Source organism: Anolis carolinensis, chromosome 1 (genome assembly GCF_035594765.1).
Source record: "Anolis carolinensis isolate JA03-04 chromosome 1, rAnoCar3.1.pri, whole genome shotgun sequence".
Lineage (NCBI taxonomy): Eukaryota > Metazoa > Chordata > Lepidosauria > Squamata > Dactyloidae > Anolis > Anolis carolinensis.
The window spans coordinates 235,940,733-235,966,801 of record NC_085841.1 but is presented as its reverse complement, the minus strand read 5'-3'; the positions used below and the strand labels follow the sequence as shown (position 1 = coordinate 235,966,801).

Here is a 26,069-nt window from a genome sequence, read left to right as displayed (position 1 = left end):
GCCAGGATTTGAAACTGCAAGGCTTTTCAGTGCTAAACAAGGTGATTAATTGAGATCTTCACATTGCCTCAAGCAGATAAGAGTTCTTTCTTCCACCCTGGACCTTCCACAGTTATATAAACCCCACTTGCCTAGTTTCCAGCAGTCCTCACAACCTCTGAGGATGCCTGCCATAGATGTGGGTGAAACTTCAGGAGAGAATGCTTCTGGAAAATGGCCATTCAGCCTGGAAAACTCACAACCACCTAATTGTGAAGTAGATCTTCAGAGCATATGTTACAAACGGGCCAGTGCTTGAAGTATTGAGAGAATGCATCCATGTAACCTCCCAGTCTTCTCTTCATCAAGCTGAACAAGTCCAGCTACTCATCCTTTCTTCATATGCTTTGTTCTCCATACCTCATATACTTGTTGCCTTTCTCTGAACCTGCTTCAGCTGGTTGGATAACGTCTTAAAATTATGTGCCCAGAACTTAGCACAGCGTTCCCGGTCAGGCTTGACTAGCAGAGAATACTGTGGGACTATTACTTCCCCCAATTTGGAAATTATCAATGCAGGTTTTTGCCTTTGAGATCTTCCAGTTTGAAGTGCAGCCACTGATGATGACTCTTTGCACATGGTTTCCCAACTAATTATGGATCCATCTGACAGTCTCCATCTATTTCACATTTCATCAGATTGCTAATCAAAATATTATGGGCGATTTTATCCAATGCTTTGCTGACATTCTGATAAATGACAACCACAGCATTTCCAACATACTAAACTAGTGATATAGTTGGGAAAAAAATATTAATGTTAGTTGGCAGGATTTGTTCCTGATAAACCCACACTGGCTCCCACCAATCACTGCATTGTCATCAAGATACTTGCAGACAGACTGCAATATAAATCTTTCTAATATTTTTCCCATTGTTGAAGTCAAGCTGATTGATATGTAGTTTCCCAGATTTTCTTTTTAGACATTCTTATTCTTATTTAGTAGGAGATGGAATAAATCAAGGACTAATTTATCCAAAGAGAGTTTGCAACTGAGCAGTAAAGAACTAGTCTGGGTGCAGAAAGTCTCATATGGAGGAGGGAAATCATAGGGAGGAGGGAGTAAGCTTGTTTTCTGCTGCTCTGGAAACTAGGACACGGAGCAATGGCTTCAAACTACAGGGAAGGAGATTCCACCTGAACATTAGGAAGAACTTCCTCACTGTGAGAGCTGTTCAGCAGTGGAACTCTCTGCCCCAGACTGCAATGGAGGCTCCTCCTTTGGAGGCTTTTAAACAGAGGCTGGATGGCCATTTGTCAGGGGTGCTTTGAATACGATTTCCTGCTTCTTGGCAAGGGGTTGGACTAGATGTGCCATGAAGTCTCTTCCAACTTTATTATTCTATGATGGTTCATGGCTCAAAGAGAGAACAATTCCGAAGTGAAGTGCCTCTCCTATGGCAGGATTGTGGACTGCCCCAGATCTCATTGAAATTAAACTGCAATAATTACATTAGAAGAACATAAGAATTTAACCTCATGGGATTTATAACTCTAAAATGTGGAGAATCTAACATGGTTTCAACATGAGGAAGTTGAAAGAAGAAAGATCATGAGTATAGCTGTGGGAAAAGGGAAGAGTAGAAGACGGAATAGCAGGAAGAAGGGGAAGAGGGAAGAAAATAATATCTAGGGGAGAAGGAGAAAAATTATGAGAGTGGGAAATGGAGCTATTTATTTATTTACAACATTTATACCCCCGCCCTTCTCACCCGAGGGGACTCAGGAAAGAAAGAAAGAAAGAAAGAAAGAAAGAAAGAAAGAAAGAAAGAAAGAAAGAAAGAAAGAAAGAAAGAAAGAAAGATGAGAATAAAAAGGGAAAGGAATAAAATGCTAAGGAGAGCTGAAACATACATTCACACCCCATTTACTTATTTGCTTCTGAAAACATTGTTTTACTATTCAAAGTAGTGATCCATTGGTTGCTACTGCCACTCCCTGATCAGTTCCCAGAAAATAAAGAAATAGTGGAAGCCAATGGTCATAAATACCGTGCTGGTCCCAGGCGTAACTGGGGGACGGGGCATCAGTTATTTTAAAAAGCAGTGGTATAACCAAGAAATCAGAAGAAAATTAGGACCCAGAAAGGCAGCTATTAAGAAACCAGACAAGATTCTGAAGCATAAAGATATTTATTTATTTATTTATTTATTCCATGGAACTCCCCTGAAGGTTGGGTTGCTGATCTGAAGGTTGCCAGTTCAAATCAGCGAGATGGGGTGAGTTCCAGTCTGTTAGCTCTAGCTTGCGGGAACATGAGAGAAGCCTCCCAGCAGGATGGAAACACATCTGGGCGTCCCCTGAGCAACATCTCTGTAGACAGCCAATTATCTCACACCAAAAGCGACTTGCAATATGTTCTCAAGTCTCTTCTGACACAATTAAAAAACTCAAAAAAAAAGTAAATTAAAAAAAGGAAGTCACTCCAGAGCAGCCTTCATCTGTAGTGGTTGGCAGCACACAGCTTAAATAAATGTATTTCTTCTATTCTAAGACACCATTGATTGTAAGATGTACCCCAAACATTCACCTGCTAATGTTGCCCTATAAATGAATTAAGATTTTTCTGGGACCATTTAGTAGGTGCAGAGCTGATCCAACAATGAGGCGAATTAAGCGGTCGCTTTGGGCACCAAACATACAGGGGCGCAGTCGAGACTGCTTTTTCTGTTGATTTGTTGTAAAACATGATGTTTTGGTGCTTAATTTGTAAAATCGTAATGTAATTTGATGTTTAATAGGCTTTTCCTTAATCCCTCCTTATTATCCAACATTTTCGCTTATCCAATGCTTTTATTTTTCAGTGATTGTTTTTTTTTGGGGGGGGGGGGCAAAATTCTGTTCGCCTACATTTGAAAAATACCTAGGGCCGGCTCTAAGTAGGTGATACTGTTTGATAGATAGATATATATATATATATATATATATATATATATATATATATATATATATATGTTACATTCCATTGTGACACTGTTGTATTTTATTGTCTGATATGTTATATAGGCAGTCTCTGAGTTACAAACATCTGATTTACAAACGACTCATAGTTAAGAATGGGGTTGAAACAACAGGAAGTGAGAGAAATCTATTCCTTGGAAGGGAAATTCACTCCGGAAAGAGTTATCATGGGGAAAATGTGCCTCAACTGAAACTTTATTATCACCCATGTATGTTTCCACAATTTTTTTTTTCAAAATCCAATTATCACAGGGACAGAAAGAGAAGTGAAATCTTCTGAACAGGGGCACAGACAGCAAATGCTTGGGAATAAAAGGTATCTTACACATCTTTTAATTAAACAAATTTAGGATTTTTTCACTCCAACATGAAATCAGCTCGTAAAGGAAATACAAATGAAGCATATTTTTATATCTAACAAAAGTGTGCAGTTTTGGATGGCATTTCCGTTTCTTCTAGTGTGGATTCTAATTGTATTTTGCATCTGGCTGGGTTCTTCACTTGCTTCTCTGTGAAGCATACAAATACATTTGAAACAGCTCCTGAGCTTCTTTATTCTAGCCTGCTCAATCCAAAATAAGTCTTTTCATTTGCACTGAAGAGTTTTGGATCAAGGCTTCTCACGGATGAAATGGGGAAAGTTTGCCATTGGAAACAACAAAGAATGCATTATTCTCCACTTTGTCACGGCAGTCTAAAACCATTAAGTCATGGCTGGCGACAAGGTTATTAAAGTAAATAAGGCTCTGAAAGTCAGAATCACCATTATGTTTATAAGGTCTGTAAACCACCCTGGAATAGGACAAGGAAGAGGAGGAAGAGACTAAATGTGGAGATGTAAAATGTTGTGCAACACAATCTCTACACATTTCTGTGGAACTAACTGCTGTTATGCCGGGAAGGCAGAGTCAAAATTGTTAATCCAATGAAGAATAAGTAATTTGCTCAAGAATGCAACCAGCAGGGCAGGCCTAAAAACAATTCATCTGCCTGAGGCAAAGCAGAAAAAGGCATCTCCAAAAACCATTCAAGTCAAAGTGCATGGAACACTGTGCCAACTAAATTAATTGGGCACAAGGCAGAAAGTCCCATAAGGAAGTAAAAACAATACAGTAACAACACATCACTAACAAACTGCTTTCTTTTCAATACAATCAAACTCTGCTGCCTGGAGAATTCATATTACTCTACCTAATCGGGGCCCATTGAGTCCACGTTATCTCACGCCCTTGCACCTTCTACTTTGGAATATTTTATTTACGGTGTTCAAATAACACCTTTCATCATATCTACCCCAGGGCAGTTTACAGTGCGCATTCTCAAAATACCTAAAGCTTTGGGTAAGATATTTGTTGATTCCAAAGGTTAAATCTGAATCATGTTAAGACCCAAAGAGTCAAACATAGCAGAGAGGAACCAGCAGGTGGCACACTTCTTTGCTAGATATGGGTCACATTTCAAGAAAAGTAATATTACTGTGTTATATTGATATCCATATCTTAACTAGCTGAAGGTGAAGAGCATAATAAATACAAATATATACTATCTATTTAAACACTCCTTCAAGTCACCTGTCGATTTATGGCAGCATAACATATTTATAGAAGGCATGGGCAAACTTCGGCCCTCCAGGTGTTTTGGACTTCAACTCCCAAAATTCCTAACAGCCGGTAAGCTCGCTGTGATTTTGGGGAGTTGAAGTCCAAAAAACACCTAGAGGGTCGAAGTTTGCCCATGCCGGATTTATAGGGTTTTTTAATCCAAAGATTTGCTAGTTCCTTCCTCTGAAATATAGTGAGACTTCGTTCTTTAAAGCCACTTGTTACTTAATGACCAGTTTTCACAAAGGTATAAATTATGTCATGACTGAAATGAAATGAAACTTTATTTATAGCCTGCTCTATCTCCCCAAAGGGACTCAGGGCGGCTTACAACAAAATATACATAATGGCAAACATTCAATGCCGACTAGTTTCTTATTAATTGTTCAGCAGCAATCACAGTAGAAGACAGTGATCCTATGTGGACAGTTCTCTCTTTATAAAAATTAAACTAGACTTCCTAAAGAAGACAAACTAGTACAGTCTCTCCATATTTGTGGTTATGACTTTTGCAGATTTGGTTATTCACAGATTTGATTGAAATATTCTTTCTAGGAGTGCATCTACACTGTAGAATGAATGCAGTTTGACACCGTTTTAACTTCTATGGCTCAGTGCTATGGAATCAAGGGAGTTGTAGCTTTACAAGGTCTTGAGCCTTCTCTGCTAAATGGTGTTGGTGTCTCATATATATCCGCATGTGTGCTGATACGCATCAGTATATATATATATATATATATATATATATATATATATATATACACTGATGCGTATCAGCACACATGCGGATCTGTATCAGTGAATCTCATCTAGACTTCATTGTTTCCCAACCCTTTAATAAAATATATCTTTCCTTGTAACTCTTTGCCTATCTTGTATCCTTTGCTCCCTGCTTTACGCTTATATGTATTAAATCTATATTAAATAATATTTCTGCCCAAGCGAGCCACAGGGGTCATCACCTCCTTGCTGACCCAACTGAGGAAATTCCAGGACATTTGGGCTGAGCAAGCACCCTGGACAAAGGTGACAATCAAAGCCATTATACACACATCTGGATCAGCAGATGGTTTCTGCTCCTGATCAGATATCGCTGGTGAATGCTTGCACAGTTGATGGTTTCAATCGGACTGAGAGATGGCTGGCCGTGGAAATAGAGACTCCAAATACCCTGTTTCCCCGAAAATAAGACTGTGTCATATATTAATTTTTGCTCCCAAAGATGCACTAGGTCTTATTTTTAGGGGATGTCTTATTTTTTCCATGAAGAATTCACATTTATCATTGAACAAAAAATGAACATTTATTATATACTGTACAGTAGTTGTCATCACAAACCAGCATAACCAGACAAACTGTGAATCCTATCAAGAATTTCTTGTTACTACCATTACTTCCATGTACAACAATCTATGGTACATGCTCTGGTGTTCTATTTGGCAGGCATGCTTCCAAACAAAAACATTGCTAGGTCTTACTTTTGGGGGAGGCCTTATATTTAGCAATTCAGCCAAACCTCTACTAGGTTTTATTTTCTGGGGATGTCTTATTTTTGGGGAAACAAGGTATGTACATTCCTTAAAATCTTTTATTTGTGATCCTAGACTTTATTACAGAAGATTATCACCTTTTAATCACCTATACCTCACAACCTCTGAGGATGCCTGCCATAGATATGGGCGAAACGTCAGGAGAGAATACTTCTGGAACATGGCCAGACAGCCGGAAAACATACAACAACCTTGGAAAAGGAATAGTTTCATGGCACACAATAGGAGGAGAATTCCAATGCGTCCTTTGCCTTTAAGAAGCATCTTTCTGGACAGATTGCTAATAAACCTCTGTGGCTGTCTTCACCTAGTCAGTGTGTTCTTCAATCAGGAACTTCAGATTTTAGCATGAACACTCACCAAGCGTGGACCCTCTGTATCTGCGGTCCTGGCCGAAATTCAATCACAAAACTACAACTCCCATGATTCCCTAGCATTGGGCCATGGCAGTTAAAGTAGTGTGAGAGCTGCATTAATTCTAGAGTGTAGATGCAACTTAAGAATTTCAGCCTCCAATCATATTGGAGGGCCTAGAGATTTATAGAGAGACCACTTCCCTAGGAATTCCTAGATCCTCCAATGCAATTCTATGATTAGCCTCCAGCTGTTTTTGTCCACAGAATCATGCTGGAAAACCTAGAATTCCCAGAGAGGTGTTCTCCCAGGTTTAAAAAATAGCAATTTCTTTATTTGCGGTTTTTCACTTTCACAGGGGTTATGTGCCCCTAACTCTAGCCAGTATGAAGGGCTGACTCTATATAGCTATATAATGAGATAGGACTGTTTCCCATGTAAAGGTTGTTGTGGCTTCTATGTATAGTGCTTATTCCAGCCTAGATGCGATCCAGCCTTTATTATTTGGTCATGTTGCAAAGGGAACCTTAGCAAATCCGTACCAGTATGTAGAGAAAGGATGTAGAAAAAAGGTGTCTCAAGATTGTCATCAAAACCTTCAAAGATTCAATCAATTCCAAATTTAAATATTTCCAAGTACCAGAAAGACTGACTTCCCCAGAAACAAGATGGGAATGAAGATCATCTGTTTTGTGGTGCTCCCAATATGTCTGGCTCATTGGGCAATTTCAAATGGCATTGGCTTCCAGGTAACGGCATTGCAAATATTAAATTCCACTTCAGCAGATATCTGGTTGTTTGCCTTGCTGTTGTCATATAAGGTGCATCTACACTGTAGAATTCGTACAGTTTGGCACCACTTTAGTTGTCATGGCTCAATGCTGTGGAATCCTGGCATTTGTAGTTTAGTGAGACACCAACCCTCTTTGGCAAATAAGACTAAAGACCTTATAAAACTGCAACTCTCATGATTCCTTAACATCAAACCATCGTAGTGTACTTCTGCAGTATAGATACACTCCTAGTCATCTGCTGAAAAGTTATCTTACAACCTTGCAAGGAATGTGTTTTAAAATTATGGTTTTGGTATTACTCTATTATACATTTTGGCTGATCTAGACAGAGCAGAATATAAATACAAAATATAAATACAATTTTAGCAACAGTGGATTAATTCCAATTCTAAGTATTGCAGCCATATATCCATGTGATCACTGAATGCACTGCCCTAGAAAAATCTTATGTCAAGGCAAAATTAAATTGCAAAATATGTACACATACGGCTATCAGTAAAACATGCTTTACTTGCTATTAAGCCACAGTCTATTACAAAAACATTCCTAATCCAGTCTTAGAGAATGCTGGCATCTCAATCCACTGGGACAAAGTTTAAATATTAACAAAACAAAAGATAATAACAAGCCGGAAGTTCCATTTGTAGAGAATAAGAAACATGGAACAATAGCGATTCCTCTTTCCTCCCACCTCTTAAGAACACAGAAATAAGGCAAATATTGAAACTGCATCATAAATATAAAAACTGCCATTAGAATTGTTTTCTGCTTCTAAACGATATTGAAATCACTTAAAAGAAAGTCATTTCTACCATTTTGTCCCAGTGCAAAACAACAATTATGCTTCAGTTATAACTCTATACTAGGAAATATAAAACAATGTCAGTGTAGCTTGTGCTATTTATTTCATCTAAAAAAAGAGATGACTTAACCTGTGGGGAGATGGAGGCGGGGTATAAAATTATTATTATTATTATTATTATTAATGAGTAAAGCATACCTGTGCATGTACTTTTTTTAAAAAAAACTAAGCAAATTCAGAACAGGTTTTTTTTAAAATAAAAAAAACGCAGGATGGGGTAGGTTTCAAGCTTAATATCTTATGTTGATTTTAAAACACTTCTAGGAAGCTACGTTCAGCATGAGTAAGGCCTGCACTGAAAGTCTGAGGTATTCAAACCCCAATAAAGGCTGAAACATGGATAACTAAGGACAAGATTAGAACTCAGAGCGAAAGTAGCTTACATCACTCTGTGATATCATTTTTTTTTATTTTGGAGTGACTGAAAGTATGTGAGGGTGGGTGGGATGCAGAGTTGGATTTGCTCTGTATTTACAGCCAGTCTGTCTGATAAACATCCCACTAGGTTGTTGCTGATGAAATTGTTTTTAGGGACACACCAATTACAGCCAGAGATACAAACATTATTTGGACAGGGGTTATCTGTCTATGGGGTTAATTACTGCCAAATACATTGCCATAATTTCTATCTATTCGCAGATATGTTTTAGCATAATAATTAAAATATAGGGTTGTTGTATGTTTTCCGGGTTTCAAAATTATGGGCTACTAGCTGTGCCCAGCCATGCACTGTTACAGCGAAGTGTGGTGGTATGGGAAATAAAGTATTGGGGAATTAGTGTTAGTTAGTATATGCTATTTCCTAAAGCTTGTGGATATACAATATTTCTGGTTGTTCCTTTTTTTGTCTGTTGGAGGCAAGTATGAATGCTGCAATTAGCCAGAATGATTAGCATGTAATGGCCTTTCAGCTTCAAAGCCTGGCTGCTTCCTCTCTGGGGGAATCTTTTGTTGGGAGGTGTTAGCAGGCCCTGATTGTTTCCTGTCTGGAATTCCCCTGTTTTCAGAGTGTTGTTCTTTGTTTACTGTCCTGGTTTTAGACATTATATTGTTCTGTTTTATTATACCACAGTGATTTTTATATTATATTTATAATCTTATATTATTTGCTTTGAACTGGAATATATGAGGCCCCTTCTACATAACTGTATAAAACCCACATTAAACTGGATTATATGGCGGTGTGGACTCAAGATAGTCCAATTCAAAGCTGATACTGTGGATTATCTGCCTTGGCATTCTGGGTTATATAGCTGTGTGGAAGGCCCTGAGTCTACATTGCCATATAATTCAAATCAGATAATCTGCATTTTACAGGCAGTGTGGAAGAGGCCTAAGTGAACTCTCAGCCATTGTGGCTGAGGGGGTTGCTAGGACATGAAGTGGGCGAGGCCTAAAGGGGATGGGGCCTACCCTTCTGACTGGCAGCCAGGGGGAGAATGGCTCTTCCTCGTCCTCTGTAATGTGGAATTTATTTTTCTAGGTTGTTTTGATTGAAAGACATAGATTGGATGACTATGTCTTTTGTGGCCAAATTTGGTGTGGTTTAGTCCAGTGATTTTGTCATTTACTCCATGGGAATTATGCACATTGCATTTTTATATATAGAAGATAGAATACATTATACAAGGGTGCATTGTTGCAGAATGAATGCAGTCTGACGCTACTTTAACTCAGTGCTATCGAACCATGGAATTTGTAGTTTGGTGGAACACCACCACTCTTGGCAGAGTAGGATTTTTTGTGTGTCAGAAGCGACTTGAGAAACGGCAAGTCGCTTCTGATGTGAGAGAATTGGCCATCTGCAAAGATGTTGCCCAGGGGACGCCCAGATGTTTTGATGTTTTATCATCCATGTGGAAGACTTCTCTCATGTCCCCGCATGGAGCTGGAACTGACAGAGGGAACTCAAAGACCTTGCAAAATGCCAACCCCCATAATTCCATTGAGTCATGGCAGCCAAAGTGATGTCAAACTGCATTGACTCGACCGTGTAGATTCACCCTAAGACATTTCCTTGGGCTACTGAGATAGCCAGCATGATGCAGTGATTTGAGCACTGAGCTACAGCTTAACAGACCAATGTTTAAATCCCCACTCAAACATGGAGAATCAAACTCACTGGGTGACCCTAGACAAGCCACACTCTCTCTGCATCAAGAGGAAGGCAATAGCAAACCTATAAACAAATCTTGCCAAGGAACCCCACCCACTATGATGGGTTCATTTTATGGTTGCCAGGTGTCCAAAACAACTTGAAGGCAAGACAGTGTACTTCCTGATGCGATTGCTAATCTCCAGCCAAGCCATGAAAGCAGCTTTCATGGCACCTGAGGGCACTGTAGGGTGGAGAGCAAATTACCTTTCCCAATCATTATCATTCAGCCCTTCCAAGACATGAATGCTCTTATATAAGCATAAAGTGTGCATAGAGATTTGAACAGTGGACTGCAGACTCTGGAAACCAGGGTTTGAATTCCTGCTTAGTTATGGAAACTCACTGGGTGACCACCGCCAAGTCACACTATCTCAGCCTCAGAGGAAGGAAAAAGCACCCCCTAATCTTAAAAAAAAACCCAAAAACCTATGAAAAGGTCATCTTAGAGTTTCCGTAAGTCAGAAATGATTAAAAGGCACACAATAAGCACAAGGTGTACATAGACGTCCTCTTTATGTGTTCAGTGTAACTTACTTCCAAGTAGTAATGCAAACAGCCTTTAATAAGGTTCAACTGTAAAAGTCACCTTCATGTGTGTGTTGCTGATAATTTAGTACACATCTGATTAATAATTCCCAATGAAGAGCAACCACAAAGTTGTGGTGGTTCAGTTCTGCCTGAGAATTTTAGAAGGAGCTACTAGTCTAGGAGATGGCACTTAAGTACCGTATATACTCGAGTTTTTCAGCCAGACTGATAAAGCCCCCCTCGGCTTGCACTCGGGTGAGGGTCCTGGTTGGCTTATATTCAGGTCGGCTTATACTCGAGTAACAAATAACAAAATAACATTTGTTATTTTACTCTATTATTACTGGTATTATTGCATTTATTATTTTACTCTATTAATTATTATTATAGTTATTATTTTACGCTATTATTATTGTTACTATTAGATTTATTTTACTCTATTATTATTATTAATAATACATTTATTATTTCACTCTATTATTATTAAAAGGATACATAAGCACATTTACATTGAAGAAGATGAGAATAATGATCTAATCAGAGTTGGACAGTCTTATCTTAAATTACAGTTTTATGTAATATTCCAAAACATTTAACCTACTGATGCCTCAATTAATGTAATTCTATTGGTATTTATTTTTGGTATTAAAGACACAAGAAGGAGCAGGGCCTTTTTTTTAAGGCAGCAAGGAACAGCACACATCCATGTTTCTGATCTTTAACCTGTCAAAGAATCCAACAATCTTGTTCTTTCAACTTTGCTGGGTAGCAGTATTTTTGTTTTGTTCTTTTCTACAACTGAAAACAGTGCCATTGCTTCCTAATGGGAATTATAATTGTCTCTGCAGAGAAAACAAGACAGGCTCGCTTTCTGCTCCAAGGCGCACCACTGTCAGTTAAATTTGGAGCTGTGGTTCTTAACAGTGTGCTGCTATCATTATAAACATTGATGAATACAGAGAAAGTATCTTACTTCTCAACATGTATTTTCTCATCCTGCCAAGCTAATATAGGAGTGGGCAAAGTGAGGTGCTTTGAATGTGATTTTCCTACTTCTTGGCAGGGGATAGCCCATGCAGTCTCTTCCAACTATGATTCTAGGTCCATCACAGCAGTTTATCTGGCTCTTGACCCCTCTGGACTCACAAGAACAGCCTTTTTCTTCCTTCCACCAAAAGGGTGAATTTATTTTCTTCATTTCTTCAATACTGCAATTCACCTTTTAAAATATTCCAGCCCCCCTCCCCACATCATTTCACTTAACAATATAGGAGCCCCCGGTGGCACAGCGGGTTAAACTCCTGCGTTGCTGAACTTGCTGACTGAAAGGTTGGCGGTTCAAATCCAAGGAGTGGGGTGAGCTCCTGCTGTTATCCCCAGCTTCTGCCACCTAGCCATTTGAAAACATGCAAATATGAGTAGATCAATAGGTACTGCTCCGGCTGGAAGGTACAGTGTTCCTTCACTACTTCATGGTTCACTTTTCGTGGATTTGCTGTTTTGCTGTTTTTCTATAAACTCTAAAAGAATATTATAAATCATAAAAAATTACAATTTACAGCCAAAGGAAGGGAGGAAGGAAAAGCCAAAGGGAGTGAAAAGGAGCCCAAGCGGCAACGGAAGGAGAAGGAATCGATTTATCAACACACGATTGGTTGATAAAGACTTAAAATAGTGTATAACTACTAAAATAATGTATAAATATTAAAATAAATATAGCATGTGCATATTTTCACTTATTGTGGGTGTTCCTGGAACCTAACCCCAGCAATAAGTGAGGGAACACTGTAACGGCGTTCCATGCAGTCATGCTGGCCACATGATCTTGGAGGTGTCTACGGACAACGCCGGCTCTTCGGCTTAGAAATGAAGATGAGCACCAACCCCCAGAGTTGAACACGACTAGACTTAATGTCAGGGGAAAACCTTTACCTTTACCTATAGATTTTTCAAAGCCATTAGTTGACTTCTAGCTACTTTCAGATTTGTGTGTCATTTTTGTTTGTTTCTTCTTGCCATATGCCTTCAAGTTGAGTCCATTTTATGGTGACTCTGTGCTAGAGTTTTATAGAATCATGGAGTTGGAAGAGACCACATGAGCCATTTAGTCCAACCCCTTGCCATGCAGGAAAAGCACAATCAAAGGCCCCCTGATAGATAGCAAGAAGTATTCACAGGAGGTTTTCATTGATTTCTTCTAAGAGTGAGAGCGTTGGCTTGCCCGAGGTCACCCAGCGGTTTCCATGATGTGGTGGGGATTCAAATCCAAGTCTCCCAATGTCTTAGTGCAACAATCAAGCCATTAAACTTGCTGCCTTTGTTTCTTGGGGATGTTTCTGCCAGTATGTGTGGCTCCACTAAAACCGGCCTACTATCTGGCCGCCCCCTCCCATATTTGCCTGCGTGTGTCTTTCATAAAGAGGCAAACAGATTCTTATAAAATCAAGAGACCTCTTTCCCCAACCTAAAAGAGACATTGTTTTAATTCTTCTTAGAAAGATGACTGATCAAGCCTAAGAACAATGGTAGAAATAAATTGGTAACTACTCATGTTTATCTGGCAAGTGTTTATAGACAGCAATTAAAATCCAAAGCACTTTTAGGCCAAGAATACACTGATATTCATTGACTTTCTTTTTGCATCTGTGTCCCACTTGAAACCTATATTGATTTACCGATTTATACTAATACTGTTCTTTTCTTGAACAGAGGAGAATTGTCTCTTGAGTGTATTTTATATATATATATTCATCCCACAGTTCTTCACTTTCTTCTTTCAAGTGGCCTGCAAGATAGCAATAAAAGTAATAGAGAAATATGCTAAGTATAACATTAAAACTATACAAATTCATTCCAATTCTACACAAGTCACAGTATCGCTTGTTTGAAAACCATGAAGATGGAATGCTTAAGGATGGAGTATTGCAGAAAGATTTTTATAGCTTAGGAAATTGGTACTAGGCTAAATTTGTACCTTAGTCTATCAAGTTGTTCATTCAGGAGCCATTATTATATTGGGAGGACAGGATCATGTAACACTCCAGATATTAACTATAATTTCCAGTATGCCTCATCATCAGCTATGCTGGCTAAAGTTCCTGAGAGTTGCAAACTAATATGTTTGCAGCATGAATTCATCCCCCTAGCTTCAATCCAGTTATTACTCCCAACTAGTTTACTGTTGTTAATAATTGTCAAATCAGACTCACTATCTGATGTTCCTATGAGTGAGGGACCTCTAAGACATCCTATTGTTAACACCTTTGCTCCCATCTCCAAAGTCAGGGCAGCCATAGTTTCCTTGGATGACTCTATCCACCTGTAATGTGGTCTTCCCCTGTTATTACTCCCGTCACAACCTGGGGATCACAACCACAGTGAAGACATCTGCCCTTGCGCTTTGCTACTCTGCTGCTGAATATGCATGGCCATTGTGGAACACATCTCACCACATTAAAACAGTGGATGTGGCTCTTAATGAGACATGCTGCATTATCACAGGATGTTTACGCCCTTCACCACTGGAGAAATTATACTGCTTAGCCGGTATTGCACCACCTGACATCTGCCGGGAAGTAGCAGCCAATAATGAAAGGTCCAAGGTACTGACATCTCCGGTCCATCTTCTGTGCAGATATCAGCCAGCACGCTAATGCCTTAAATCAATAAATAGTTTTCTAAGATACTTGCAGGAACACCTCAGCAAGCGAGAGTCCAAAAGTGGCAGGCTAAAACCTGGAACCTCAAGCCATGGCTGATACTGAATGAGAGATTCCCTCCTGGGTACACAGAAGACTAGGCGACTTGAAAGGTGCTGAACAGTCTGCGCTCTGGAACCACGAGAGGCAGAGCCAACGTTAAGAAATGGGGCCACAAAGTGGAGTCCACAACATGCGAGTGTGGAGAGGAGCAAACCACAGACCACCTATTACAATGCAGCCTGAGCCCTGCCACATGCATTATGGAGGACCTTCTCACTGTGACACCAGAGGCACTCCAAGTGGCCAGCTACTGGTCTAAGGACATTTAGTATAATACTAAGTTTTTAACTTTGTTTGTGTTTTTAAATACATTACAACTGTACCTCGGTTTAGTATAATACTAAGTTTTTAACTTTGTTTGTGTTTTTAAATACATTACAACTGTACCTCAGTTTGCTTCTGACACAATAAATAAATAAATACTCCCGTCAACTTTATCAAGCATTATTGTATTTTTAATGAGTAATATTTTGTCAAATTATGATAGCCTCACACTAATTATTTTTACTTCCAAAGAGTATTCAGACTTAATTTGCTCTTGGACCCATTTACTTGCCAGCTTTTTGGTAGAATTCTTCAATGGCACATTTCAAATAAATAAGACTCCCTTCCTGTCAGCTTTCTTTATTGTCTGGCTTTCCTCTATCTGTAATAAATTGAAATAGGTAAGTTAACCCTTAATTTAAGTCTCATTGTTTCAAGGTTTACTTCAGTTGAGGACTAATAATTGAGCTTAGAGAAATATTTTGATCTCATGGCAAGAAGCCTTGAAAGATCCTTGTTGAAGATTGACAGAATGGCTCCTGTCACATAATGCTGAATTTGTTTCATGCAATAAGATCAATTCCCATACATCATAATTTTTGTCTGCAACAGTCCTTCTGCAGAGAACTCAGGAGGAATGTTCAAAATGGATAGTAAAAACAGATTCACAAAAACCTTTAATATAAAGTGAATGAGAAAAAATTATATGAACAAGTTGATGTTTGTTGTAGTTATCTAACTCTGAGGTATAAACTGTGCCTTTGGGTATACAGTAGAGTCTCACTTATCCAAGCTAAACAGGCCAGCAGAAGCTTGGATAAGCAAATATCTTGGATAATAAGGAGGGATTAAGGAAAAGCCTATTAAACATCAAATTAGGTTATGATTTTACAAATTAAGCACCAAAACATCATGTTATACAACAAATTTGACAGAAAAAGTAGTTCAATATGCAGTAATGTTATGTTGTAATTACTGTATTTACGAATTTAGCACCAAAATATCATGATATATTGAAAACATTGACGATAAAAATGGCTTGGATTATCCAGAGGCTTGGATAAGTGAGACTCTACTGTATTTGGAAAGTAAGCAAATCATTCTGAAATATATGTAAACACACACATACATTTCCCTGGAATGAAAGATGGGCTGACCTTTCTATAAAGAGGGCTAATTGCTCTATGGTTATTTATATTTCCCACAGAAATAGTGTTGTACATGAAGCTACATGTAAATTAGCTGTTACTAAGGGACAGGATCAAGCAATTACCCCTCAGGAAATGTTACAGTTCTTTGGGTGGCCACTTAATGGAATATCACCTTAGAATTTCAATATATCTACACCTAATTCACAGCACAGATAAAGCGGAATCAGGTTAACACCTAGTAACTAGTTCTTAAATGCTGATTTAGTTTAATCCCTTAAAACTAAACAAATACTAGGTCTCTGTACTCAGCATGAGAGTTTCAAATTATTTGGCTAGATCCATTTAGAATCTTATTCGTTAACAACCTGCAAATGTTATGCCTCAGACAAATCCATATGGTGATCACCTGGTTAGTTATTCCAATACCAATGTAAACTCAGAATTGTTCTTGTAGCATCTGCAAGAAATATTAAAACAGTAATCATATTATGAAGAAGAGTTTGGGCACTATGTAGGAATGCACTTTCCACTGTTTTTTTTAAAAATTCTAGACCAGTGCTTCTTAAACATTTCCCACTCGTGACCACTTTCCACCCAAGAAACTTTTATGTGACCCCCAGGTATATAAGTATATAAAATAGATATAAAAATAGACATTAACAAGTTACATATCAGCGCTTGCAAACTTTGCTAAACAGGCTGATTTTCTTTTTTTATGGAGTCCAGCTGAAGCAATTTTTGTCCACTGTAAACACTGTATGCTGTTGCTAACAGATTTGTGTAAATGGGTGTTGTTCAAAAACCTTTTTCTGTTGTCAATTTTTTCATGGCCCCAACATTGAGCTAAGGGGTCCCCATTTGGGGTTGGGACCCACAGTTTAAGAAGCTTTGTTCTAGACTAACTGACTTGGAAAATATGAACTAGAGAAGAATAGTCTAGGCACTATGAAAAGTATTATAATTACCCATGCTTTATCCACATTCATTTATTGCAATCTCTAGAATAAGGATAGTAAAGGTAAAGGTTTTCCTCTGACGATAGGTCCAGTCGTGACCGACTCTGGGGGTTGGTGCTCAGCTCCATTTCTTAGCCGAAGAGCCGGCGTTGTCCTTAGACACCTCCAAGGTCATGTGGCTGGCATGACTGCATGAAGCGCCGTTACCTTCCCGCTGGAGCGGGTACCTATTGATCTACTCACATTTGCATGTTTTCGAACTGCTAGGTTGGCAGGAGCTGGAGCTAACAGCGGCCGCTCACGCCGCTCCCGGGGTTTGAACCTGGGACCTTTCGGTTTCCAGCTCAGTGCATTAACGCACTTCGCCACCGGGGCGAATACTATGATTCCATAGTATTGAGTCATGACAGTTAAAAGTGTTGTCAGATTGCATTAATTTTATAATATAGACACATACTTAGATTCAGTTCTACTGTTTCAGTGCTTCTCAAGCTAAAGTACTTGGGATGGGTGAGCACCAATGGCATTTCTTCCTGCCTCTGGATGGGAACTGGAACCATTCTGGGCCCTTCCAGACAGGCCCCATATCCCAGGATCTGATCCCAGATTTTCTGTTTATCCCAAATTATCTGGCAGTGCAGACTCATATAATCCAGTTTAAAGCAGAAAACCTGGAATTAGATCCTGGGATATAGGGCCTGTCTGGAAGGGCCCTCAGTTACCGAGGCCATAGTTCTGGGTTTTGCTTCCTTGCTTTCTGGGTTTTGCTGTGGAGTGCCTATTGATGCTTATCATTGCAGTGGTTGAAACAAATAGTAAAGCTATTGTTCACTTGTAGAACTGGCAACACTCACATAGGTAGCATTACAGATCAGTCTCTTCCAGCAAGCATATTCAGATGGTTTTTAAATTGCAAGTGTTTAAATGATGACTTTAATATGTATGTTTTTAAAACTGATTATGTGTTGTAATTGGTATTCATGTTTTTAACTCAGTTATGTGTTTATTTATTGCTGTATTTTATTTTGTTGTTTGCTGCTTTGATCCATAGGGAGCAGTGGGTAAGAAATGCAGTAGAGTCTCACTTATCCAAGACTCGCTTATCCAAGGTTCTGGATTATCCAATACATTTTTGTAGTCAATGTTTTCAATATATCGTGATATTTTGGAGCTAAATTAATAAATACAGCAATTACAACATAACATTGCTGCGTATTGAACTACTTTTTCTGTCAAATGATATTTTGGTGCTTAATTTGTAAAATCATAACCTAATTTGATGTTTAATAGGCTTTTCCTTAATCCCTCCTTATTATCCAAGATATTCACTTATCCAAGGTTCTGCCGGCCTGTTTAGCTTGGATAAGTGAGACTCTACTGTAATAACATTGAGAATAATAATTGTTTAATGTTCTTTTAAGTATACATATTACCAGTTTTATAAGAAACATTGCATAACATTGAATGTTACAGAAATTATGCACAAGCAATGATAAATCCTGAAGCTCCGTTACTCACCAGTTTCAGTGCCACACCTTCAATGAGAGAATCCCAAAATGCTGGGATCTGCAAAGATCAGTTTTAGGAAACAGTTTTTATCACCGCCAGCAGGCCTTTTGTAAAACGAATGGGTCTTAATAGCCCTTTCAAGAGGAAACAGTCCCCAGAAACTTAGCATTACAAGAGGGACAGCTCACAACAATACAATGCTATTGGGAAAATGCATTTTATCTCCCAGCGACTTTCAGGGTTACAGCTGAGCAATCAAGAGGGAACAATGAAGGGTGGGGAAAGATGATCTACTGTACTTACCCTTGCTAGTCAGAAAGTCCTGATACAGTGCTCTAATCCTGTTAACCTTGGTTTGTGATGACAGATTTCTTAGCTTATATTACAGGGATGTACAAAGTTCATACTAAAGTGATGAAATTAGTTCCAAATGCAATTAAAAAGTTGGATGGCCCAAGTCTTGTGGCCGGCATGACTGCATAGAGCACTGTTACCTTACTGTTATATACAGATCCTAAAATAATTCTCTGCATATTTGTTCAGCCCCCTTCTGTTTAGGATTGTAGCCTAATATTCCATCCTGATTAGTTAAATAAATTGCAATACCTTGTTCATTGCTTCTTCCCACCTGCAAGAGGACCCTGTAAAGTGTTCTTATTTAGTCACGGTTGTATTCTTTTCAATAAAATATTTGCAAACAGGGATGCAATTCTACGCCGTTACTTGGGAGACAGCATGTCACAATTTCGCAGTGACCCTTCATATTAAACCTGTCTCCTTATTTTTTATTTGCTTTTAAAATTTCATTTTTTTCTTCCTCTAATTTCCTACCTTTGTTTTTGACTTTGAATTTCAACTGCTGCAAACTGAGTTCAAAATGCTAAAGTAGTTTGCTCTCAATCATGTCAGTGAGGGGAGCATGAGGAGGATTGCCCTTCTCTGCAGAGTCAGGCAAAAGCAGACTGCTGCAGCCTCTCAGAAATTGTGTGCTCTTCCTCAGTGAAAACTTTTGGTTTTTTGTGTGTGTCAGGAACAACTTGGGAAACTGCAAGTCGCTTCTGGTGTGAGATAATTGGCTGTCTGCAAGGACGTTGCCTAGGGGACGCCTGAATGTTTGATGTTTTACCATCCTGTAGGAGGCTTCTCTTATGTCCCCGCATGGAGAACTGGAGCTGACAAAGGGAGCTCATCCACGCTCTCCCTGAGTTGGATTCGAACAGGCAACCTTCAGGTCAGCAACTCCAACCTTCAAGTCATCAGTCCTGCCAGCACAAGAGTTTAACCCATATGCCACCAGGGACTTCATAACTTTTAGAAATCTGACCATATTCTGTTGTTGTTTGGCCATATGAATCCTATTTTCCATCTGCGAAACATTGGGAGGATATGGTGTTATGGTCTGAGTGTTGGGCTAGGACTCCAGGAAACCAGAGTTTGAATCTTTGCTCAACTGTGGAAATCCACTGGGTAATCTTGGGCCCCAGAAGAAGGTAGAAGCAAACCTTATTTGAATTAATCTGGCCAAGAAAAATGTTCAATAGAACTGCCGAAGTAGAAACAAACTGGAAGCCGTGAGATAACAATAACCTGAGAGCAAAAACTGTTATACGTATATTTCAAGCTTTCTCTTTGAAATATTCAAGGCATAAAAAACATTGATGATATTCCATTTTGAATTACCAGTTTGTTGTTACAGTAGTCTCACTTATCCAACACTCACTTATCCAACATTCTGGATTATCCAACGCATTTTTGTAGTCAATGTTTTCAATATATCGTGATATTTTGGTGCTAAATTCATAAATACAGTAATTACTACATAGCATTACTGTGTATTGAACTACTTTTTCTGTCAAATTTGTTGTATAACATGATGTTTTGGTGCTTAATTTGTAAAATCATAACCTAATTTGATGTTTAATAGGCTTTTCCTTAATCTCTCCTTATTATCCAACATATTCACTTATCCAACGTTCTGCCGGCCCGTTTATGTTGGATAAATGAGACTCTACTGTATTTACTTTCCAGTTGTTTCCGACTCATGACAACCCTGAAAGGGAACCTACCATGCGGCTTTCCCAGCAAGATTCGTTCAGAAGGGGTTTGCCATTGTCTTCCTCTGAGGTTATGCCTACAGTGGCCTAGTAGGTTTCTGTGGCGGCACACAGAAACCAGAACACCATACTGGCTCCTACTTCCCTGTACTTGCCTATAATTTTTCCCTGTACTTGCCTAGACAATATTTTGTGTTCTATCAATGCAAAATTAAAATTATCTGCTACCATGAGGTCATGAAGAGTCAGAAACGACTGCGCAAATGAACAAGAAGCTACCATAACAAAAAAGAAAAAGAAAAGATAGGTCTCCTGCAACTTAGGTAAAAGGTAAAGGTTTTCCCCTGACGTTAAGTCCAGTCGTGACAGACTCTGGGGGTTGGTGCTCATCTCCATTTCTAAGCCCAAGAGCCGGCGTTGTCCGTAGACACCTCCAAGGTCATGTGGCCGGCATGACTGCATGGAGCGCCATTTCCTTCCCGCCAGAGCGGTACCTATTGATCTACTCACATTGGCATGTTTTTGAACTGCTAGGTTTGCAGGAGCTGGGGCTAACAGCGGGCGCTCATTTCACTCCCGGGATTTGAACCTGGGACCTTTTGGTCCGCAAGTTCAGCAGCTCAGCAACTTAACAATTGCATATAAGAGCGCGCTGCAGCAAGCGTAACTTGCATGACAAAAACGACATGAGCTGAAAATCCTTCTGTGCAACTACTGAAGTTGCAACACTTTTTTCTCTGACAGCCCTATGTAGGCGAAGAACGTCCTAAGAAATGTAAGGGGTCCCCATTAATCGATGGATGACAATCATTGTGCATTCTTGGAGCCAAAATAAAAAATATCTAAACAGATAGTTCAAATATACTTGTCTTATTAGTGACTATCTATCTATATATCTATATATATACAGAAAAGAGGTGAGGGGAAGGTGGGAAAGGTAAATTGCTCATTGTAATCTTGAATACATTTTCATAATTAGATGCAAAATAAAGCCTGCCAGTTGATGTCCATTAACAAGGCTTCTCAGTTCTAATCAAGACTTGATTGCACACCACAAATATGCTATACTATGTCTCTAAAGTAATAAATCTGACCGCATTTATAAAAGTAATAATATAAAGGCTGTAGGAATCTAAACTGGTGTTCCTTTTATTACAGGCAGTATAGCATCCTCATTTCTTTCCTTCCAAAAACCAAGGATACAAAGGAATAAAAAATACGAGAAAGCAAAAATAAACATTGGGATTAAAATTAATAGGATGTTAGTTGATATTTTAAAGCTTGGACTCAAATGAAATTAGAACTATTCTTATTGGGGATTAAGCCAAAACTCTGGGGAAAAACATGAAATAATTTATATTGGATTGCTATGAGTTTTCTGGGGTGTATGGCCATGTTCTAGAAGCATTTTCTCCTGACATTTCACCCACATCTATGGCAGGCATTCTCAGAGGTTGTGAGGTCTGTTGGAAACTAGGCAAGTGGGGTTTACAGTGTTCCCTCACTTATCGCTGGGCTTAGGTTCCAGGACCACCCGCAATAAGTAAAAATATGCAAAGTAGGGACACTATATTTATTTTAATATTTATACATTATTTTAGTAGTTATACACTATTTTAAGTCATTATCAACCAATTTTGTATTGATAAATCGCCTCTTCTTCCCGTTGCCACTTGGGCACATTTTCTCTCCCTTTGGCTTCTCCTTCCTTCCTTCCTTAGGCTGTAAATTGTAATTTTTTATGATTTATATTAGTATTTTAGAGTTTATTGAAAAACCACGAAATAGCAAATCTGCGAAAAGTGAACCATGAGGTGAACACTGTATATATCTGTTTATTGCTGTTTTTAAATTGCTTAGATTTTAGCTGTTTTTGTAAGCCACTCCGAGCCCTGGGGGAGTGTTTTTAAGATGTTTTAAAGATGTTTTAAAATTGTTAGATTTTAGCCTGTTCTTGTAAGTCGCCCCGAGCCCTAGGGGAGTGGCAGCATATAAGTTTGAATAATAAATAAAATATGTGTGGAAGGTCCAGGGTGGGAGAAAGAACTCTTGTCTGCCTGAGGCAAGTTTGAATGCTGCCATTGGCCACCTTGATTAGCATTGAACAGCCTTGCAGCTTCAAAGCCTGGCTGCTTCCTGCCTGGGGAAATCCTTTGTTGGGAGGTGTTTCTGATAGTTTCCAACGGGGCTTTACAGAAGTTGGGTTGCTGTGCCTTTTTCAGGCTGTATGGCTATGTTCCAGAAGCATTCTCTCCTGACGTTTCGCCCACATCTCTTGGCATCCTCACCACCTCTGAGGACGCCTGCCATAGATGCGGGCGAAAGGTCAGAAGAGAATGCTTCTGGAACATAGCCATACAGCCTGGAAATCTCAGAGCAACTCAGTGATTCCGGCCATTTATTTTTTTGTGTGTCAGAAGCAACCTGCTTCTGGAGTGAGAGAATTGACCGTCTGCAAGGACGTTACCCAGGGGACGCCCGGATGTTTTGATGTTTTCCCATCCTTGTGGGAGGCTTCTCTCATGTCCCCGCATGGAGCTGGAGCTGATAGAGGGAGCTCATCCGCGCTCTCCCCGGGTGGGATTCGAACCTGGCAGCCTTCAGGTCAGCAACCCAATCATCAAGTCACAAGGCTTTTATCCCCTAGGCCACCGGAGGCTCCTATTCCGGCCATGAAAGCCTCCGACAACACATTTTTTACGGACGTTGCCTCTCCTTGCCATTCATTGCTCCTCTTTCTGGGTGAGTCCTGTCCCATTCCCATCCCCCCCCCAATGTTACAATGGTATCTCCTATTGGACGGCGGGCTCCCTGATTGATGCCTGCTTCCCATTGGAGCCGGGCGGGAGCTGACATCACTCTGGGAAAGAGGGGGGAGTCCAAGTCCTCCCTGCTTCCCTCCCTCTTTGCCTCGCCTCGCCTCGCCTCGCCTCTGGCTGGGCGCAACTTCCATTTTAGGTGTTGGAGCCGAGCGAGGGAGGGAGGGAGGGAAGAAAGAAGGAAGGGAAGAAAGAAGGGGGAGAAAAGAAAGCCAAGAGAGAAAGGTCCCGCAGGAAGAGGAGAAGGAGGAGGAGGAGAACTAGATTGCGTCCGCCTTCCCATTGTTTTCTTTTGCCTTTAAGGAGAGGGGCGCTTTAATTCTTTGTTAGGAAACTGCACGCGCGGGGCTTGCAAAGAAAAAAAGGAGCCCCAGTCGGAGGGAAGTTGTCAATCTCAACTGCAGAGGAGAGGGAGAGAGAGAACAGAGTTGGTGGCTCTCTCTCTGCAATCTCGAGAAGTTCCAGCGCCAAAAGGAAGGAAGATTAGCCTTTAAAGGAAGACCAGAAGCAAGAGTTGGAGGAGGAGAAGGAGGCAAAGGTAAGCCAAGCGCAAGGAGAAGGCGGGGAAGTAGTGCAAAGCCAACTCTGCATTGGCATACAGTGCATTTGGGAGTGCTTTCTGTGGTGAGTGTAGCGGCTGAGGGGGAAAAGGAAGGGGCCTGAGGCTGTGAGGAATGCTGGGAGTTGGAGTCCAAAACACCTAGAGGGAGGGCCCAAGTTGGCCCATGCCTGGTGTAGACCCATAGAATTCAGATTGCCTGCTCTTCGCATCCTTGGCTCTTGTGGGGCCCCTCCTTTTTCTTTTCTTTGGGGAGAGGACTGTAAAGGCAGGTCCTGAGGAAAAGAGAGCGCCTTGGCTTCCATAGGAGAGCAAGGAGGAGGGAGGGTTTTAGTTTTGCAAACTCTTGAGCCTTCTCTGCTGGTGCCTCCTCTCCAAGAGTGCATCTATCAACACTGGGGAATGAATGCAGCCTGAAACAACTTTGCTGTAGAGCAGTGGTTCCCAACCATTTTTAACCTGGGACCAGTCGCCACCATTAGTACCAAAAGGGTTACGAATCTTTTTGTGGTCAACTTCAGGTTCGGTTTGGTTATTTGGGGTGCCATTCAGACAATTGCATTGGATAGACCACATCAGCTCCAGCTTCTGATACAGTACCTATGCCATCCATTAGTCACCATCTGCAAACACACAGAAAAAGAAGCCTCCGGTGGCCTAGGGGATAAAAGCCTTGTAACTTGAAGGTTGGGTTGCTGAGCTGAAGGCTGCCAGGTTCGAATCCTACCCGGGGAGAGTGCAGATGAGCTCCCTCTATCAGTTCCAGCTCCATGCGGGGACATGAGAGAAGCCTCCCACAAGGATGGTAAAACATCAAAACATCCAGGCGTCCCCTGGGCAACGTCCTTGCAGACGGCCAATTCTCTCACTCCAGAAGCAACTCAGGTTGCTCTTGACACGGGGGGGGACGACGACCCACAGAAAACCATATTAATTATTTAGAGCTGATTCTCCCCACATGTCTTGCAGACCTTATTTTAGGTCTCGCAGCCCACCGATTGAGAACCAATCCTTGCCCAAACAGGAATCGAGGAACAGGAAAGGCACTGCAGACTAACTCAACCAGAGCAGTCAGCCATAGCAGAGCACTCGATGAACCAACCAATTATTTGAGAACACAGAAATGCTGGACCACTCTCACAACCACTATGTCAGACTACGCAGAGAAGCCATTGAAATCCACAAGCATGTGGACAATTTCAACAGAAAGGAGGAAACCATGGAAATGAACAAAATCTGGCTATCAGTTTTAAAAAAAAACCCTCTAAAATCAGTAGAGTAAATAAAGAACAACACTTAGAAGATAGGGGAATTCCAGACAGGAAACAATCAGGGCCAGCTAATCACCTCCCAACAAAAGAATAGGCTTTCAGACAGATCTTGAAGCTGAAAGGCTATTCAGTGCTAATCAAGGTGGCCAGTTGAAACATTCACACCTGCCTCAGACAGACAGTTCTTTCTCCCACCCTGAACATTCCACAGATGTATAAACCCCACTTGCCTAGTTTCCAACAAACCTCACAACCTCAGAGGATGCCTGCCATAGATGCAGGCAAAATGTCAGGAGAGAATGCTTCTGGAACATAGCCATACAGTCTGGAAACCTCACAGCAACCCAATAAGACTGGTAGTTTCGCAAGGTCTTCAGCCTTCTCTGCCAAGGAAAGCTAGCTGCAACCTTCTCCCCAGACTACAAATCCCAATAGCGTGGAGCCAGGGTGGTGTCAAACTGTGTTCATTCCACAATGTAGATGCACACAAAAGCAAGTCGGTGCTGGTGGCTGAGCCTCCCTTTGGAGGGTGTGGGCCTCCTAGCCTCAGGCGCCAGGATGTGCGGGTCACTTTCGGGGTCCTGGGGTGGAGCTTGGCTTCCTGCATTGTTTCCTCTACCAACTTTGAGGCTCTGAAGACTCTCTTGCTTTGTTTCCCAAGTCTGGAGAGTTTGGCTTAGGATGGGACCCTTGTGAAGAGGTGCTCCTCCTTGGTGGCCATTGAGCTGAGTGGTGTTTTGGACTTTAATTTCCACAATTCCTGGCCTCAGGCCCTTTCCTTTTCCCCCTCAGCCGCTTAAGTGGCTGAGGGGGAAAAGGAAGGGGCCCGAGGCCAGGAATTGTGGAAATTGAAGTCCAAAACACCCAAAGAGGTGAA

At 40.5% G+C, this 26,069-nt stretch overlaps 1 protein-coding gene and 1 long non-coding RNA gene across 12 annotated transcripts in view; one reads left to right on the top strand and one right to left on the bottom strand.

The window, feature by feature from the left end:
• Positions 1–15,163: 15,163 nt before the first annotated feature.
• On the bottom strand, positions 15,164–20,207 carry LOC103278877 (uncharacterized). The gene is made up of 3 exons (XR_001729966.2): positions 18,499–20,207; positions 16,431–16,481; positions 15,164–15,255 (listed from the first exon to the last, which is right to left on the bottom strand). It is a non-coding gene; the product is annotated as an uncharacterized LOC103278877 (long non-coding RNA).
• A 3,267-nt stretch (positions 20,208–23,474) lies between these two features.
• The window catches only part of ctnnd1 (catenin delta 1), a 76,658-nt gene continuing 74,063 nt past the window's right edge, over positions 23,475–26,069 (top strand). For 6 of the 11 annotated variants that reach the window (XM_062967161.1, XM_062967159.1, XM_062967156.1 and 3 more), the window contains exon 1: positions 23,477–23,900. The gene's annotated coding sequence lies outside the window, so the exon portion shown is untranslated. Of the gene's footprint in view, positions 23,901–26,069 lie in introns of all 11 variants that reach the window. The other 5 variants (XM_062967151.1, XM_062967153.1, XM_062967150.1 and 2 more) reach the window with 2 other exon arrangements.